The sequence below is a fragment of the Pristiophorus japonicus genome, unplaced genomic scaffold (genome assembly GCF_044704955.1).
Source record: "Pristiophorus japonicus isolate sPriJap1 unplaced genomic scaffold, sPriJap1.hap1 HAP1_SCAFFOLD_572, whole genome shotgun sequence".
Taxonomy (NCBI): domain Eukaryota; kingdom Metazoa; phylum Chordata; class Chondrichthyes; family Pristiophoridae; genus Pristiophorus; species Pristiophorus japonicus.
This window is the reverse complement of record NW_027254480.1, coordinates 123,313-139,182: the sequence shown is the minus strand read 5'-3', so window position 1 is coordinate 139,182 and position 15,870 is coordinate 123,313. Positions and strand designations below refer to the sequence as shown.

Here is a 15,870-nt window from a genome sequence, read left to right as displayed (position 1 = left end):
GAGAGTTGCCCCCGTGTAAATATTACTAAAAATGTTCGTAAATGCTCACTAAAAGACTATGTGCATGTGTTTGTATGTGGGGTTGGGGTTGAAGCCCAGTTTGTCACAGAGACAGAATCCAAACTCTCAGAGGGCCAGGATAACCGAGTGGTTATGTCGTTGGCCTTAACTTCAAAGGGTTTTCCACCGTGGGTTCTTCCCCACTCCTGGTTTCTATTTATTTTAACACAAATTTCCTCCCATTCTGATCAGTGATGTCCGATTTTCATCGGTTGAATCAACAATTTTCTGTAACTATGTGTCACTCTGAACCGATAATGAAATGAAATTGTGAAATGTATCTGTGTCGCTCGGTCTCTGCCTCTCTCTCTCTCTACACAGAGCTGTGTATGTGTTTGTATGTCTGAGTCTTTGTCTCTCTCAGTCTGACTCACTCTGTCTGTCCCTGTTTCTCCGTTTGTCTCAGTCTCTCAATCTGTCTCTTTCTCACGGTGCCCACGTCTGTTCCAATGGGATTCTCTCAGATTCTTTGTCTGACTGGCTCTCTCTTTCCCATCATTTCGGTCTGTCCATTTCTTTGCCTGTCTCTGTTAGTCCCTGCCTCTAACCTGAGAAGTATTTCCATCATTTTCTGTTTTAGTCTCTATCTCTTTCTCTCTATCTGTCTCTCTCCTTGTCACTGTCTTTATCATTGTCTTTCTCTCACTCTTTCCCTTTCTCTCATAATAGATCAAACACACAAATCTCTGTCTCTGTATGTGTTTGAGTCTTTTTCTCACCCAATCTGCCTCTCCTTCTCAGTCTCACACTTTCTGTCTCTCATTGTCTCTATCTCGGTGTCTGTCTCTCCCTGTTTGTCGGTTTTGTCTCTGTCTCTCAATATGTCTGTCGACTTCTCATGGTGTCCAGTTCAGTTCACAGCTCGATTCCTGCTCCGACAGAGCAGCTACCCGTCAGTTCCTCGTTAGTGTAGTGGTGAGTATCCCCGCCTGTCACGCCGGAGACCGGGGTTCAATTCCCCGACGGGGAGGCAGATGTTTTAAAATGTTGATTTTTACTTCTGTTTCTTGGTAGAGACATATTAAAAATTCCAGAGCAAAATCGAACTGTGAAAATACAGGTAGAGGAGTTTGCCTCTTCCAGATTTTTAGCAAACGGAGACTTTTTCAGGATTCTTTGGCCGTCTGCTGCACAGAGATGGATGACTGAGTTTTTTCTGAGTAACGTTTAAAAAGCCAGCGACACAGTAGTCGTGGCCGAGTGGTTAAGGCGATGGACTAGAAATCCATTGGGATTTTCCTGCGCAGGTTCGAATCCTGCCGACTACGATTCTCAGCATTTTTCATTCCATTTCACAATTTAACCAGTTCTCGACCAAACTGATCATGTGATAATTGGAATAACGTCCCACACCTTTCAACACTGACATTTGTTCTCATTTTTATTAATCTGCAATATTCACGATACATCCTTTTAAAAAATCGCAACAATCAGTCAAAGTTGCGACAGTGATTCAGCCTGTCTATCCCTCGAGATGACTAAGGCATCTGTGCATGCCCGTTGGTGCGTGTAAATTTTTGGTTATATGTGTCTCTGTGTCTGTCTATCTCTATTTTTGTCTCTGTGTATGTGCAACTGTCTGTGGAAATCATCACCATGAATTTGGTATGTCCTGGAACTTATAAAAAAGACTTGGGGAAAATAATACGGTTGTGAACTTTTGTATCGGCTTTGGTTCAGTGGCAGCATTCTCGACTGAATCAGGAGTTTGTGTGTTCAAGTCGCACTCCTTGGACTTGAGCATATCATCTTGGCTAACACTCAAGTGCAGCACTTGGGGAATTTTGCAATGTTGAAGCTGTTGACTTTCGGATGAAATGTTAAATTGAAGCTCCGTCTGCACCCTCGGGTGGATATGAAAGGTCCCAGAGCATTACTCGAAACAGAGTAGGAGAGTTGCCCCCGTGTAAATATTACTAAAAATGTTCGTAAATGCTCACTAAAAGACTATGTGCATGTGTTTGTATGTGGGATTGGGATTGAAGCCCAGTTTGTCACAGAGACAGAATCCAAACTCTCACAGGGCCAGGATAACCGAGTGGTTATGTCGTTCGCCTTAACTTCAAAGGGTTTTCCACCGTGGGTTCTTCCCCACTCCTGGTTTCTATTTATTTTAACACAAATTTCCTCCCATTCTGATCAGTGATGTCCGATTTTCATCGGTTGAATCAACAATTTTCTGTAACTATGTGTCACTCTGAACCGATAATGAAATGAAATTGTGAAATGTATCTGTGTCGCTCGGTCTCTGCCTCTCTCTCTCTCTCCACAGAGCTGTGTATGTGTTTGTATGTCTGAGTCTTTGTCTCTCTCAGTCTGACTCACTCTGTCTGTCCCTGTTTCTCCGTTTGTCTCAGTCTCTCAATCTGTCTCTTTCTCACGGTGCCCACGTCTGTTCCAATGGGATTCTCTCAGATTCTTTGTCTGACTGGCTCTCTCTTTCCCATCATTTCGGTCTGTCCATTTCTTTGCCTGTCTCTGTTAGTCCCTGCCTCTAACCTGAGAAGTATTTCCATCATGTTCTGTTTTAGTCTCTATCTCTTTCTCTCTATCTGTCTCTCTCCTTGTCACTGTCTTTATCATTGTCTTTCTCTCACTCTTTCCCTTTCTCTCATAATAGATCAAACACACAAATCTCTGTCTCTGTATGTGTTTGAGTCTTTTTCTCACCCAATCTGCCTCTCCTTCTCAGTCTCACACTTTCTGTCTCTCATTGTCTCTATCTCGGTGTCTGTCTCTCCCTGTTTGTCGGTTTGTCTCTGTCTCTCAATGTGTCTGTCGACTTCTCATGGTGTCCAGTTCAGTTCACAGCTCGATTCCTGCTCCGACAGAGCAGCTATCCGTCAGTTCCTCGTTAGTGTAGTGGTGAGTATCCCCGCCTGTCACGCGGGAGACCGGGGTTCAATTCCCCGACGGGGAGGCAGATGTTTCAAAACGTTGATTTTTACTTCTGTTTCTTGGTAGATACATATTAAAAATTCCAGAGCGAAATCGAACTGTGAAAATACAGGTAGAGGAGTTTGCCTCTTCCAGATTTTTAGCAAACGGAGACTTTTTCAGGATTCTTTGGCCGTCTGCTGCACAGAGATGGATGACTGAGTTTTTTCTGAGTAACGTTTAAAAAGCCAGCGACACAGTAGTCGAGGCCGTGTGGTTAAGGCGATGGACTAGAAATCAATTGGGATTTTCCCGCGCAGGTTCGAATCCTGCCGACTACGATTCTCAGCATTTTTCATTCCATTTCACAATTTAACCAGTTCTCGACCAAACTGATCATGTGATAATTGGAATAACGTCCCACACCTTTCAACACTGACATTTGTTCTCATTTTTATTAATCTGCAATATTCACGATACATCCTTTTAAAAAATCGCAACAATCAGTCAAAGTTGCGACAGTGATTCAGCCTGTCTATCCCTCGAGATGACTAAGGCATCTGTGCATGCCCGTTGGTGCGTGTAAATTTTTGGTTATATGTGTCTCTGTGTCTGTCTATCTCTATTTTTGTCTCTGTGTATGTGCAACTGTCTGTGGAAATCATCACCATGAATTTGGTATGTCCTGGAACTTATAAAAAAGACTTGGGGAAAATAATACGGTTGTGAACTTTTGTATCGGCTTTGGTTCAGTGGCAGCATTCTCGACTGAATCAGGAGTTTGTGTGTTCAAGTCGCACTCCTTGGACTTGAGCATATCATCTTGGCTAACACTCAAGTGCAGCACTTGGGGAATTTTGCAATGTTGAAGCTGTTGACTTTCGGATGAAATGTTAAATTGAAGCTCCGTCTGCACCCTCGGGTGGATATGAAAGGTCCCAGAGCATTACTCGAAACAGAGTAGGAGAGTTGCCCCCGTGTAAATATTACTAAAAATGTTCGTAAATGCTCACTAAAAGACTATGTGCATGTGTTTGTATGTGGGATTGGGATTGAAGCCCAGTTTGTCACAGAGACAGAATCCAAACTCTCACAGGGCCAGGATAACCGAGTGGTTATGTCGTTCGCCTTAACTTCAAAGGGTTTTCCACCGTGGGTTCTTCCCCACTCCTGGTTTCTATTTATTTTAACACAAATTTCCTCCCATTCTGATCAGTGATGTCCGATTTTCATCGGTTGAATCAACAATTTTCTGTAACTATGTGTCACTCTGAACCGATAATGAAATGAAATTGTGAAATGTATCTGTGTCGCTCGGTCTCTGCCTCTCTCTCTCTCTCCACAGAGCTGTGTATGTGTTTGTATGTCTGAGTCTTTGTCTCTCTCAGTCTGACTCACTCTGTCTGTCCCTGTTTCTCCGTTTGTCTCAGTCTCTCAATCTGTCTCTTTCTCACGGTGCCCACGTCTGTTCCAATGGGATTCTCTCAGATTCTTTGTCTGACTGGCTCTCTCTTTCCCATCATTTCGGTCTGTCCATTTCTTTGCCTGTCTCTGTTAGTCCCTGCCTCTAACTTGAGAAGTATTTCCATCATTTTCTGTTTTAGTCTCTATCTCTTTCTCTCTATCTGTCTCTCTCCTTGTCACTGTCTTTATCATTGTCTTTCTCTCACTCTTTCCCTTTCTCTCATAATAGATCAAACACACAAATCTCTGTCTCTGTATGTGTTTGAGTCTTTTTCTCACCCAATCTGCCTCTCCTTCTCAGTCTCACACTTTCTGTCTCTCATTGTCTCTATCTCGGTGTCTGTCTCTCCCTGTTTGTCGGTTTGTCTCTGTCTCTCAATGTGTCTGTCGACTTCTCATGGTGTCCAGTTCAGTTCACAGCTCGATTCCTGCTCCGACAGAGCAGCTATCCGTCAGTTCCTCGTTAGTGTAGTGGTGAGTATCCCCGCCTGTCACGCGGGAGACCGGGGTTCAATTCCCCGACGGGGAGGCAGATGTTTCAAAACGTTGATTTTTACTTCTGTTTCTTGGTAGATACATATTAAAAATTCCAGAGCGAAATCGAACTGTGAAAATACAGGTAGAGGAGTTTGCCTCTTCCAGATTTTTAGCAAACGGAGACTTTTTCAGGATTCTTTGGCCGTCTGCTGCACAGAGATGGATGACTGAGTTTTTTCTGAGTAACGTTTAAAAAGCCAGCGACACAGTAGTCGAGGCCGTGTGGTTAAGGCGATGGACTAGAAATCAATTGGGATTTTCCCGCGCAGGTTCGAATCCTGCCGACTACGATTCTCAGCATTTTTCATTCCATTTCACAATTTAACCAGTTCTCGACCAAACTGATCATGTGATAATTGGAATAACGTCCCACACCTTTCAACACTGACATTTGTTCTCATTTTTATTAATCTGCAATATTCACGATACAGCCGTTTAAAAAATCGCAATAATCAGTCAAATTTGCGACAGTGATTCAGCCTGTCTATCCCTCGAGATGTCTAAGGCATCTGTGCATGCCCGTTGGTGCGTGTAAATTTTTGGTTATATGTGTCTCTGTGTCTGTCTATATCTATTTTTGTCTCTGTGTATGTGCAACTGTCTGTGGAAATCATCACCATGAATTTGGTATGTCCTGGAACTTATAAAAAAGACTTGGGGAAAATAATACGGTTGTGAACTTTTGTATCGGCTTTGGTTCAGTGGCAGCATTCTCGACTGAATCAGGAGTTTGTGTGTTCAAGTCGCACTCCTTGGACTTGAGCATATCATCTTGGCTAACACTCAAGTGCAGCACTTGGGGAATTTTGCAATGTTGAAGCTGTTGACTTTCGGATGAAATGTTAAATTGAAGCTCCGTCTGCACCCTCGGGTGGATATGAAAGGTCCCAGAGCATTACTCGAAACAGAGTAGGAGAGTTGCCCCCGTGTAAATATTACTAAAAATGTTCGTAAATGCTCACTAAAAGACTATGTGCATGTGTTTGTATGTGGGGTTGGGGTTGAAGCCCAGTTTGTCACAGAGACAGAATCCAAACTCTCACAGGGCCAGGATAACCGAGTGGTTATGTCGTTGGCCTTAACTTCAAAGGGTTTTCCACCGTGGGTTCTTCCCCACTCCTGGTTTCTATTTATTTTAACACAAATTTCCTCCCATTCTGATCAGTGATGTCCGATTTTCATCGGTTGAATCAACAATTTTCTGTAACTATGTGTCACTCTGAACCGATAATGAAATGAAATTGTGAAATGTATCTGTGTCGCTCGGTCTCTGCCTCTCTCTCTCTCTACACAGAACTGTGTATGTGTTTGTATGTCTGAGTCTTTGTCTCTCTCAGTCTGACTCACTCTGTCTGTCCCTGTTTCTCCGTTTGTCTCAGTCTCTCAATCTGTCTCTTTCTCACGGTGCCCACGTCTGTTCCAATGAGATTCTCTCAGATTCTTTGTCTGACTGGCTCTCTCTTTCCCATCATTTCGGTCTGTCCATTTCTTTGCCTGTCTCTGTTAGTCCCTGCCTCTAACCTGAGAAGTATTTCCATCATTTTCTGTTTTAGTCTCTATCTCTTTCTCTCTATCTGTCTCTCTCCTTGTCACTGTCTATTTCATTGTCTTTCTCTCACTCTTTCCCTTTCTCTCATAATAGATCAAACACACAAATCTCTGTCTCTGTATGTGTTTGAGTCTTTTTCTCACCCAATCTGCCTCTCCTTCTCAGTCTCACACTTTCTGTCTCTCATTGTCTCTATCTCGGTGTCTGTCTCTCCCTGTTTGTCGGTTTGTCTCTGTCTCTCAATGTGTCTGTCGACTTCTCATGGTGTCCAGTTCAGTTCACAGCTCGATTCCTGCTCCAACAGAGCAGCTATGCGTCAGTTCCTCGTTAGTGTAGTGGTGAGTATCCCCGCCTGTCACGCGGGAGACCGGGGTTCAATTGCCCGACGGGGAGGCAGATGTTTTAAAATGTTGATTTTTACTTCTGTTTCTTGGTAGATACATATTAAAAATTCCAGAGCGAAATCGAACTGTGAAAATAGAGGAAGAGGAGTTTGCCTCTTCCAGATTTTTAGCAAACGGAGACTTTTTCAGGATTCTTTGGCCGTCTGCTGCACAGAGATGGATGACTGAGTTTTTTCTGAGTAACGTTTAAAAAGCCAGCGACACAGTAGTCGTGGCCGTGTGGTTAAGGCGATGGACTAGAAATCCATTGGGATTTTCCCGCGCAGGTTCGAATCCTGCCGACTACGATTCTCAGCATTTTTCATTCCATTTCACAATTTAACCAGTTCTCGACCAAACTGATCATGTGATAATTGGAATAACGTCCCACACCTTTCAACACTGACATTTGTTCTCATTTTTATTAATCTGCAATATTCACGATACATCCGTTTAAAAAATCGCAACAATCAGTCAAAGTTGCCACAGTGATTCAGCCTGTCTATCCGTCGAGATGTCTAAGGCATCTGTGCATGCCCGTTGGTGCGTGTAAATTTTTGGTTATATGTGTCTCTGTGTCTGTCTAGCTCTATTTTTGTCTCTGTGTATGTGCAACTGTCTGTGGAAATCATCACCATGAATTTGGTATGTCCTGGAACTTATAAAAAAGACTTGGGGAAAATAATACGGTTGTGAACTTTTGTATCGGCTTTGGTTCAGTGGCAGCATTCTCGACTGAATCAGGAGTTTGTGTGTTCAAGTCGCACTCCTTGGACTTGAGCATATCATCTTGGCTAACACTCAAGTGCAGCACTTGGGGAATTTTGCAATGTTGAAGCTGTTGACTTTCGGATGAAATGTTAAATTGAAGCTCCGTCTGCACCCTCGGGTGGATATGAAATGTCCCAGAGCATTACTCGAAACAGAGTAGGAGAGTTGCCCCCGTGTAAATATTACTAAAAATGTTCGTAAATGCTCACTAAAAGACTATGTGCATGTGTTTGTATGTGGGGTTGGGGTTGAAGCCCAGTTTGTCACAGAGACAGAATCCAAACTCTCACAGGGCCAGGATAACCGAGTGGTTATGTCGTTGGCCTTAACTTCAAAGGGTTTTCCACCGTGGGTTCTTCCCCACTCCTGGTTTCTATTTATTTTAACACAAATTTCCTCCCATTCTGATCAGTGATGTCCGATTTTCATCGGTTGAATCAACAATTTTCTGTAACTATGTGTCACTCTGAACCGATAATGAAATGAAATTGTGAAATGTATCTGTGTCGCTCGGTCTCTGCCTCTCTCTCTCTCTCTACACAGAGCTGTGTATGTGTTTGTATGTCTGAGTCTTTGTCTCTCTCAGTCTGACTCACTCTGTCTGTCCCTGTTTCTCCGTTTGTCTCAGTCTCTCAATCTGTCTCTTTCTCACGGTGCCCACGTCTGTTCCAATGGGATTCTCTCAGATTCTTTGTCTGACTGGCTCTCTCTTTCCCATCATTTCGGTCTGTCCATTTCTTTGCCTGTCTCTGTTAGTCCCTGCCTCTAACCTGAGAAGTATTTCCATCATTTTCTATTTTAGTCTCTATCTCTTTCTCTCTATCTGTCTCTCTCCTTGTCACTGTCTTTATCATTGTCTTTCTCTCACTCTTTCCCTTTCTTTCTTAATAGATCAAACACACAAATCTCTGTCTCTGTATGTGTTTGAGTCTTTTTCTCACCCAATCTGCCTCTCCTTCTCAGTCTCACACTTTCTGTCTCTCGTTGTCTCTATCTCGGTGTCTGTCTCTCCCTGTTTGTCGGTTTGTCTCTGTCTCTCAATGTGTCTGTCGACTTCTCATGGTGTCCAGTTCTGTTCACAGCTCGATTCCTGCTCCGACAGAGCAGCTATCCGTCAGTTCCTCGTTAGTATAGTGGTGAGTATCCCCGCCTGTCACGTGGGAGACCGGGGTTCAATTCCCCGACGGGGAGGCAGATGTTTCAAAATGTTGATTTTTACTTCTGTTTCTTGGTAGATACATATTAAAAATTCCAGAGCGAAATCGAACTGTGAAAATACATGTGGAGGAGTTTGCCTCTTCCAGATTTTTAGCAAACGGAGACTTTTTCAGGATTCTTTGGCCGTCTGCTGCACAGAGATGGATGACTGAGTTTTTTCTGAGTAACGTTTAAAAAGCCAGCGACACCGTAGTCGTGGCCGAGTGGTTAAGGCGATGGACTAGAAATCCATTGGGATTTTCCCGCGCAGGTTCGAATCCTGCCGACTACGATTCTCAGCATTTTTCATTCCATTTCACAATTTAACCAGTTCGCTACCAAACTGATCATGTGATAATTGGAATAACGTCCCACACCTTTCAACACTGACATTTGTTCTCATTTTTATTAATCTGCAATATACACGATACATCCGATTAAAAAATCGCAACAATCAGTCATAGTTGCGACAGTGATTCAGCCTGTCTATCCCTCGAGATGTCTAAGGCAGCTGTGCATGCCCGTTGGTGCGTGTAAATTTTTGGTTATCTGTGTCTCTGTGTCTGTCTATCTCTATTTTTGTCTCTGTGTATGTGCAACTGTCTGTGGAAATCATCACCATGAATTTGGTATGTCCTGGAACTTATAAAAAAGACTTGGGGAAAATAATACGGTTGTGAACTTTTGTATCGGCTTTGGTTCAGTGGCAGCATTCTCGACTGAATCAGGAGTTTGTGTGTTCAAGTCGCACTCCTTGGACTTGAGCATATCATCTTGGCTAACACTCAAGTGCAGCACTTGGGGAATTTTGCAATGTTGAAGCTGTTGACTTTCGGATGAAATGTTAAATTGAAGCTCCGTCTGCACCCTCGGGTGGATATGAAAGGTCCCAGAGCATTACTCGAAACAGAGTAGGAGAGTTGCCCCCGTGTAAATATTACTAAAAATGTTCGTAAATGCTCACTAAAAGACTATGTGCATGTGTTTGTATGTGGGGTTGGGGTTGTAGCCCAGTTTGTCACAGAGACAGAATCCAAACTTTCACAGGGCCAGGATAACCGAGTGGTTATGTCGTTGGATTTAACTTCAAAGGGTTTTCCACCGTGGGTTCTTCCCCACTCCTGTTTTCTATTTATTTTAACACAAATTTGCTCCCATTCTGATCAGTGATGTCCGATTTTCATCGGTTGAATCAACAATTTTCTGTAACTATGTGTCACTCTGAACCGATAATGAAATGAAATTGTGAAATGTATCTGTGTCGCTCGGTCTCTGCCTCTCTCTCTCTCTACACAGAGCTGTGCATGTGTTTGTATGTCTGAGTCTTTGTCTCTCTCAGTCTGACTCACACTGTCTGTCCCTGTTTCTCCGTTTGTCTCAGTCTCTCAATCTGTCTCTTTCTCACGGTGCCCACGTCTGTTCCAATGGGATTCTCTCAGATTCTTTGTCTGACTGGCTCTCTCTTTCCCATCATTTCGGTCTGTCCATTTCTTTGCCTGTCTCTGTTAGTCCCTGCCTCTAACCTGAGAAGTATTTCCATCATTTTCTGTTTTAGTCTCTATCTCTTTCTCTCTATCTGTCTCTCTCCTTGTCACTGTCTTTATCATTGTCTTTCTCTCACTCTTTCCCTTTCTCTCTTAATAGATCAAACAAACAAATCTCTGTCTCTGTATGTGTTTGAGTCTTTTTCTCACCAAATCTGCCTCTCCTTCTCAGTCTCACACTTTCTGTCTCTCGTTGTCTCTATCTCGGTGTCTGTCTCTCCCTGTTTGCCGGTTTGTCTCTGTCTCTCAATGTGTCTGTCGACTTCTCATGGTGTCCAGTTCTGTTCACAGCTCGATTCCTGCTCCGACAGAGGAGCTATCCGTCAGTTCCTCGTTAGTATAGTGGTGAGTATCCCCGCCTGTCACGCGGGAGACCAGGGTTCAATTCCCCGACGGCGAGGCAGATGTTTCAAAATGTTGATTTTTACTTCTGTTTCTTGGTAGATACATATTAAAAATTCCAGAAGAAATCGAACTGTGAAAATACATGTGGAGGAGTTTGCCTCTTCCAGATTTTTTGCAAACGGAGACTTTTTCAGGATTCTTTGGCCGTCTGCTGTCAGAGATGGATGACTGAGTTTTTTCTGAGTAACGTTTAAAAAGCCAGCGACACAGTAGTCGTGGCCGAGTGGTTAAGGCGATGGCCTAGAAATCCATTGGGATTTTCCCGCGCAGGTTCGAATCCTGCCGACTACGATTCTCAGCATTTTTCATTCCATTTCACAATTTAACCAGTTCGCTACCAAACTGATCATGTGATAATTGGAATAACGTCCCACACCTTTCAACACTGACATTTGTTCTCATTTTTATTAATCTGCAATATTCACGATACATCCGATTAAAAAATCGCAACAAGCAGTCATAGTTGCGACAGTGATTCAGCCTGTCTATCCCTCGAGATGTCGAAGGCAGCTGTGCATGCCCGTTGGTGCGTGTAAATTTTTGGTTATCTGTGTCTCTGTGTCTGTCTATCTCTATTTTTGTCTCTGTGTATGTGCAACTGTCTGTGGAAATCATCACCATGAATTTGGTATGTCCTGGAACTTATAAAAAAGACTTGGGGAAAATAATACGGTTGTGAACTTTTGTATCGGCTTTGGTTCAGTGGCAGCATTCTCGACTGAATCAGGAGTTTGTGTCTTCAAGTCGCACTCCTTGGACTTGAGCATATCATCTTGGCTAACACTCATGTGCAGCACTTGGGGAATTTTGCAATGTTGAAGCTGTTGACTTTCGGATGAAATGTTAAATTGAAGCTCCGTCTGCACCCTCGGGTGGATATGAAAGGTCCCAGAGCATTACTCGAAACAGAGTAGGAGAGTTGCCCCCGTGTCAATATTCCTCAAAATGTTCGTAAATGCTCACTAAAAGACTATGTGCATGTGTTTGTATGTGGGGTTGGTGTTGAAGCCCAGTTTGTCACAGAGACAGAATCCAAGCTCTCACAGGGCCAGGATAACCGAGTGGTTATGTCGTTGGCCTTAAACTTCAAAGGGTTTTCCACCTTGGGTTCTTCCCCACTCCTGGTTTCTATTTATTTTAACACAGATTTCCTCCCATTCTGATCAGTGATGTCCGATTTTCATCGGTTGAATCAACAATTTTCTGTAACTATGTGTCACTCTGAACCGATACTGAAATGAAATTGTGAAATGTATCTGTGTCGCTCGGTCTCTGCCTCTCTCTCTCTCTACACAGAGCTGTGTATGTGTTTGTATGTCTGAGTCTTTGTCTCTCTCAGTCTGACTCACTCTGTCTGTCCCTGTTTCTCCGTTTGTCTCAGTCTCTCAATCTGTCTCTTTCTCACGGTGCCCACGTCTGTTCCAATGGGATTCTCTCAGATTCTTTGTCTGACTGGCTCTCTCTTTCCCATCATTTCGGTCTGTCCATTTCTTTGCCTGTCTCTGTTAGTCCCTGCCTCTAACCTGAGAAGTATTTCCATCATTTTCTGTTTTAGTCTCTATCTCTTTCTCTCTATCTGTCTCTCTCCTTGTCACTGTCTTTATCATTGTCTTTCTCTCACTCTTTCCCTTTCTCTCTTAATAGATCAAACACACAAATCTCTGTCTCTGTATGTGTTTGAGTCTTTTTCTCACCCAATCTGCCTCTCCTTCTCAGTCTCACACTTTCTGTCTCTCGTTGTCTCTATCTCGGTGTCTGTCTCTCCCTGTTTGTCGGTTTGTCTCTGTCTCTCAATGTGTCTGTCGACTTCTCATGGTGTCCAGTTCTGTTCACAGCTCGATTCCTGCTCCGACAGAGGAGCTATCCGTCAGTTCCTCGTTAGTATAGTGGTGAGTATCCCCGCCTGTCACGCGGGAGACCGGGGTTCAATTCCCCGACGGGGAGGCAGATCTTTCAAAATGTTGATTTTTACTTCTGTTTCAAAATGTTGATTTTTACTTCTGTTTCTTGGTAGATACATATTAAAAATTCCAGAGCGAAATCGAACTGTGAAAATACAGGTAGAGGAGTTTGCCTCTTCCAGATTTTTAGCAAACGGAGACTTTTTCAGGATTCTTTGGCCGTCTGCTGCACAGAGATGGATGACTGAGTTTTTTCTGAGTAACGTTTAAAAAGCCAGCGACACAGTAGTCGTGGCCGAGTGGTTAAGGCGATGGACTAGAAATCCATTGGGATTTCCCGCGCAGGTTCGAATCCTGCCGACTACGATTCTCCGCATTTTTCATTCCATTTCACAATTTAACCAGTTCGCTACCAAACTGATCATGTGATAATTGGAATAACGTCCCACACCTTTCAACACTGACATTTGTTCTCTTTTTTATTAATCTGCAATATACACGATACATCCGATTAAAAAATCGCAACAATCAGTCATAGTTGCGACAGTGATTCAGCCTGTCTATCCCTCGAGATGTCTAAGGCAGCTGTGCATGCCCGTTGGTGCGTGTAAATTTTTGGTTATCTGTGTCTCTGTGTCTGTCTATCTCTATTTTTGTCTCTGTGTATGTGCAACTGTCTGTGGAAATCATCACCATGAATTTGGTATGTCCTGGAACTTATAAAAAAGACTTGGGGAAAATAATACGGTTGTGAACTTTTGTATCGGCTTTGGTTCAGTGGCAGCATTCTCGACTGAATCAGGAGTTTGTGTGTTCAAGTCGCACTCCTTGGACTTGAGCATATCATCTTGGCTAACACTCAAGTGCAGCACTTGGGGAATTTTGCAATGTTGAAGCTGTTGACTTTCGGATGAAATGTTAAATTGAAGCTCCGTCTGCACCCTCGGGTGGATATGAAAGGTCCCAGAGCATTACTCGAAACAGAGTAGGAGAGTTGCCCCCGTGTAAATATTACTAAAAATGTTCGTAAATGCTCACTAAAAGACTATGTGCATGTGTTTGTATGTGGGGTTGGGGTTGTAGCCCAGTTTGTCACAGAGACAGAATCCAAACTTTCACAGGGCCAGGATAACCGAGTGGTTATGTCGTTGGATTTAACTTCAAAGGGTTTTCCACCGTGGGTTCTTCCCCACTCCTGGTTTCTATTTATTTTAACACAAATTTGCTCCCATTCTGATCAGTGATGTCCGATTTTCATCCGTTGAATCAACAATTTTCTGTAACTATGTGTCACTCTGAACCGATAATGAAATGAAATTGTGAAATGTATCTGTGTCGCTCGGTCTCTGCCTCTCTCTCTCTCTACACAGAGCTGTGCATGTGTTTGTATGTCTGAGTCTTTGTCTCTCTCAGTCTGACTCACACTGTCTGTCCCTGTTTCTCCGTTTGTCTCAGTCTCTCAATCTGTCTCTTTCTCACGGTGCCCACGTCTGTTCCAATGGGATTCTCTCAGATTCTTTGTCTGACTGGCTCTCTCTTTCCCATCATTTCGGTCTGTCCATTTCTTTGCCTGTCTCTGTTAGTCCCTGCCTCTAACCTGAGAAGTATTTCCATCATTTTCTGTTTTAGTCTCTATCTCTTTCTCTCTATCTGTCTCTCTCCTTGTCACTGTCTTTATCATTGTCTTTCTCTCACTCTTTCCCTTTCTCTCTTAATAGATCAAACAAACAAATCTCTGTCTCTGTATGTGTTTGAGTCTTTTTCTCACCAAATCTGCCTCTCCTTCTCAGTCTCACACTTTCTGTCTCTCGTTGTCTCTATCTCGGTGTCTGTCTCTCCCTGTTTGCCGGTTTGTCTCTGTCTCTCAATGTGTCTGTCGACTTCTCATGGTGTCCAGTTCTGTTCACAGCTCGATTCCTGCTCCGACAGAGGAGCTATCCGTCAGTTCCTCGTTAGTATAGTGGTGAGTATCCCCGCCTGTCACGCGGGAGACCAGGGTTCAATTCCCCGACGGCGAGGCAGATGTTTCAAAATGTTGATTTTTACTTCTGTTTCTTGGTAGATACATATTAAAAATTCCAGAAGAAATCGAACTGTGAAAATACATGTGGAGGAGTTTGCCTCTTCCAGATTTTTTGCAAACGGAGACTTTTTCAGGATTCTTTGGCCGTCTGCTGTCAGAGATGGATGACTGAGTTTTTTCTGAGTAACGTTTAAAAAGCCAGCGACACAGTAGTCGTGGCCGAGTGGTTAAGGCGATGGCCTAGAAATCCATTGGGATTTTCCCGCGCAGGTTCGAATCCTGCCGACTACGATTCTCAGCATTTTTCATTCCATTTCACAATTTAACCAGTTCGCTACCAAACTAATCATGTGATAATTGGAATAACGTCCCACACCTTTCAACACTGACATTTGTTCTCATTTTTATTAATCTGCAAAATTCACGATACATCCGATTAAAAAATCGCAACAATCAGTCATAGTTGCGACAGTGATTCAGCCTGTCTATCCCTCGAGATGTCTAAGGCAGCTGTGCATGCCCGTTGGTGCGTGTAAATTTTTGGTTATCTGTGTCTCTGTGTCTGTCTATCTCTATTTTTGTCTCTGTGTGTGTGCAACTGTCTGTGGAAATCATCACCATGAATTTGGTATGTCCTGGAACTTATAAAAAAGACTTGGGGAAAATAATACGGTTGTGAACTTTTGTATCGGCTTTGGTTCAGTGGCAGCATTCTCGACTGAATCAGGAGTTTGTGTCTTCAAGTCGCACTCCTTGGACTTGAGCATATCATCTTGGCTAACACTCAAGTGCAGCACTTGGGGAATTTTGCAATGTTGAAGCTGTTGACTTTCGGATGAAATGTTAAATTGAAGCTCCGTCTGCACCCTCGGGTGGATATGAAAAGTCCCAGAGCATTACTCGAAACAGAGTAGGAGAGTTGCCCCCGTGTCAATATTCCTCAATGTGTTCGTAAATGCTCACTAAAAGACTATGTGCATGTGTTTGTATGTGGGGTTGGTGTTGAAGCCCAGTTTGTCACAGAGACAGAATCCAAGCTCTCACAGGTCCAGGATAACCGAGTGGTTATGTCGTTGGCCTTAAACTTCAAAGGGTTTTCCACCGTGGGTTCTTCCCCACTTCTGGTTTCTATTTATTTTAACACAGATTTCCTCCCATT

At 43.3% G+C, this 15,870-nt stretch overlaps 10 non-coding genes across 10 annotated transcripts; all 10 read left to right on the top strand.

Moving 5' to 3' along the window:
- Positions 1-1,246: 1,246 nt before the first annotated feature.
- On the top strand, positions 1,247-1,328 carry trnas-aga (transfer RNA serine (anticodon AGA)). The gene has a single exon. It is a non-coding gene; the product is annotated as a tRNA-Ser (tRNA).
- A 1,580-nt stretch (positions 1,329-2,908) lies between these two features.
- trnad-guc (transfer RNA aspartic acid (anticodon GUC)) lies at positions 2,909-2,980 on the top strand. The gene has a single exon. It is a non-coding gene; the product is annotated as a tRNA-Asp (tRNA).
- Positions 2,981-4,858: 1,878 nt separating this feature from the next.
- On the top strand, positions 4,859-4,930 carry trnad-guc (transfer RNA aspartic acid (anticodon GUC)). Its single transcript has one exon. It is a non-coding gene; the product is annotated as a tRNA-Asp (tRNA).
- A 2,166-nt stretch (positions 4,931-7,096) lies between these two features.
- Positions 7,097-7,178, top strand: trnas-aga (transfer RNA serine (anticodon AGA)). Its single transcript has one exon. It is a non-coding gene; the product is annotated as a tRNA-Ser (tRNA).
- A 1,582-nt stretch (positions 7,179-8,760) lies between these two features.
- trnad-guc (transfer RNA aspartic acid (anticodon GUC)) lies at positions 8,761-8,832 on the top strand. Its single transcript has one exon. It is a non-coding gene; the product is annotated as a tRNA-Asp (tRNA).
- A 216-nt stretch (positions 8,833-9,048) lies between these two features.
- Positions 9,049-9,130, top strand: trnas-aga (transfer RNA serine (anticodon AGA)). The gene has a single exon. It is a non-coding gene; the product is annotated as a tRNA-Ser (tRNA).
- A 1,866-nt stretch (positions 9,131-10,996) lies between these two features.
- trnas-aga (transfer RNA serine (anticodon AGA)) lies at positions 10,997-11,078 on the top strand. The gene has a single exon. It is a non-coding gene; the product is annotated as a tRNA-Ser (tRNA).
- Positions 11,079-12,659: 1,581 nt separating this feature from the next.
- On the top strand, positions 12,660-12,731 carry trnad-guc (transfer RNA aspartic acid (anticodon GUC)). The gene has a single exon. It is a non-coding gene; the product is annotated as a tRNA-Asp (tRNA).
- A 242-nt stretch (positions 12,732-12,973) lies between these two features.
- On the top strand, positions 12,974-13,054 carry trnas-aga (transfer RNA serine (anticodon AGA)). The gene has a single exon. It is a non-coding gene; the product is annotated as a tRNA-Ser (tRNA).
- Positions 13,055-14,920: 1,866 nt separating this feature from the next.
- Positions 14,921-15,002, top strand: trnas-aga (transfer RNA serine (anticodon AGA)). Its single transcript has one exon. It is a non-coding gene; the product is annotated as a tRNA-Ser (tRNA).
- The last annotated feature ends 868 nt before the right edge of the window (positions 15,003-15,870 follow it).